The following is a 2,754-nucleotide window of genomic DNA, read 5'->3' on the forward strand; positions in this document are numbered from 1 at the left end:
TCCCGTACTCTAGAGTCACCCCCCCCCCCCAGTTCATATGCACCAGGTTGGCTAATGGTGTCTCTGAGTGTTTTGGGGACCGGGGAAATGAACTAAAGTGTTGAGATCCGTACAGGAGAACTAACTGCAAGTGATTTCCAACCCCAGGCATCCTTAGGCATCCGTGGGAGGAAGGAGGCTGCAGAAGTCAAGGGCTCTGGGGGAGTGTCAGAGTTCTCAGTCTAGTGGAAGTAAGCCGCAGTGGGTGGTGGCTCCAAGTGTGGAGCACCTGCTAAGCTCATGCTGGGGCTTACCAGGTTACCCAGCTACACAGGGCAAGGTTTCTGGTCAGCAGCCTCTGTCTACGTGTCACCTGCTACCTGAACTTCTTGGCATGTTTGCATCCAGCCTTCCTCTCCACAATTGCCTGCTCAGCGGTCTCACCCAGAGGCTGTGTCAGTTTGTTCCTGGGGCCCCTGGCTTGTGATCCATTAGATCTTGTGATCCATTCGATCTTGTGATCCATTAGATCTTGTGATCAGGCCCTCAGAGTAACCCAGTGTTAAACTAGGCCCCCTCTCAGGACGTTCTCTAGGTGTAGCTACCTGAGACACCGCAGATGGAAATGTGACCTTGTAAGTGTTGACCAGTCACACACAGGAGGTGCTCTGTCTCCCCAAATCCCTCCATGGAATTAGAGGGTTGTGAGAGCCATGGCTTTGTCCTGTGGGTAGGACTGCCAGTTTCTGTTCACCAGGGACTCTTGGTTTGCTTTTTTTCCTGCTGGGGAGCCGTGGCTGGGGCGGATGCTGGCCACTCCTTCTGCCACATGGCGCTTTCATTCTTCCACACTCCCCAGATGTCTTACCAGCTCCTTTGTGGTTTCTGATGCTCTTCCAGTCTTGCATAGCAACAACCTAAGTTCTCTGCAACACATGAAGCAACTTCCAATCTGCACATCAGCCTGGAAGTTCCTAGACTGAACTGTCTAATTTTTCCTCTTAAAAGAGTTTTTCCTTAATAAAACAAAATACAAAAATATAGAACGCTTCACGAATTTGCATATCATCCTCGTGCAGGGATCATGTTAATCTCTGTGTCATTCTAATTTTAGTATATATGCTGCTGAAGTGAGCACTGAACTGTCTAATTTGTTATGCATTTAGTTGCATAGAAATACATATTTTTTAAAAAAATTATTTATTTTTATCTTATGTGTATGGGTGTCAGGTCCCTGGAACTGGAGTCACAGACAGCTGTGAGCCACTATGTGGGTGCTAGGAATTGAACCCAGATCCTCTGAAAGAGCAGTCAGTGCTCTTAACCACTGAGCCATCTCTCCAGCACAGAAATACAGAAATTTTAATATTTTTTTCCTATGCGTCTGGATCAAGCTTTACAACCATCAAAATAGAGGCCACGGATGAAGAGATCTGTCCTAAGCCCGTTGGCTTGGTGTGCGAGGCCTTTCACAGTCTAGCCTCAGTTTGCCTTTCTAACTTCATAGTCAACTACATTTGGTCAATCTGTGGGCTTCCCATGAGACTGTGAACTTGGGGAGCACAGGACTGGAGACTGGAACCCTGAGATCTCAGCACGAAAATGCTAACGTGTAGGTCAACGGGCATTCTGCCTTTGGGTTGGATTGTGCCAGGTCAGTGAGACCCGAGACAGCGAGACTGACCCTCCTTCTATCTATAGACTTTTCCAGACAGCCTGGTCTCCACATGGGTCTGTTTGGCAAGAGCAGACGAGCCGTTCAGTGCTTGCACGGATGGAACAGCACAGAGCAGATGGGGGCGGATTGCAAACTTTGCGGTACGTTTCCCTACCCTCTGCACTGTGTCTTCCCTGCCAGACACTCTGTCTCCAGGCGGTGCCATCACGAGGCCTCCCTGGGCCTTGTCTCATTTACTCAGGAGTCATTGGCATAAAACAGAACGGCGCTCTCCCCGCCCCCAGCCGTGCTTCTTCCTCACTGTTGAGAGAGTGAAGGATAATTTAGGGTGGTGTGGGGATGCTTCAGAGGACCTGTGTGTAGTGACAGCCAGGCTGTTCTGGCTGTAGGATGTTTGATTTTTCTATTTCATAGTCTCTAATGCTGCCCCCCATCTCTGTCTAGTCTGCTCTCCTGACCTGATGGAGGTTGGTGTGCTGGTGGAACCTCCACGAGCCCTGCAGACATGAGCTGCTGTGGAGAAGTGTGCTGCTGTGTGGATCTCAGAGAAAGGCTGCCCGCAGGGCGTTGGCTCTGGTGCAGGAGTCGTGGACTTGGGAGCTTCGTGCTGAGTGGTCTCATAAACCAGGCCACTTCTACATAGTGTGTGCAGTGTTTCTGTGGATGAACCAGGGCTTGTCTTGTCTCACCAGGCTTATTTATCCCTCCCTGTAGACTGACATTCAGTGCCTTGTCTCTCTCAACCGTTTTCTCTAAGGGAAAGTGGATGTCTGCTCAGCAAGTCTTTGCTGTGGATGATGAACACTGTGGACATCACTGAGAAGATAAGCCTGGACCATGGGTCTGGGGAGTGGGTTCAGAGAAAAGTGCTGCTTAGTCGTTACTGTGAGAATGGGCCGATCAGCTTGATTACGGATCTCCACTGCAGCTTGCAGACTGGACAGCTGAGGGATGCTTGCTTGTGAGCGGTACTTGGGGTGTAAGGTTTGTTCACCCAGGAAATGAATGCACAAGCTAGCTGTGGGGAGCTTTACAGCAGAGTTGGCTCTGACCATCTCCTCCCCTGGCCCTTGGGGCTTCTCAGCCTCCACAATCAT

General features: G+C 50.2%; 1 non-coding gene across 1 annotated transcript; it reads right to left on the reverse strand.

Moving 5' to 3' along the window:
- Nucleotides 1–1,013: 1,013 nt before the first annotated feature.
- Nucleotides 1,014–1,117, reverse strand: LOC142859275 (U6 spliceosomal RNA). Its single transcript, XR_012912182.1, has one exon. It is a non-coding gene; the product is annotated as a U6 spliceosomal RNA (small nuclear RNA).
- Between the last annotated feature and the right edge of the window lie 1,637 nt (nucleotides 1,118–2,754).

The sequence above is a fragment of the Microtus pennsylvanicus genome, chromosome 10, assembly GCF_037038515.1.
Source record: "Microtus pennsylvanicus isolate mMicPen1 chromosome 10, mMicPen1.hap1, whole genome shotgun sequence".
NCBI classification, from domain to species: Eukaryota; Metazoa; Chordata; class Mammalia; order Rodentia; family Cricetidae; genus Microtus; species Microtus pennsylvanicus.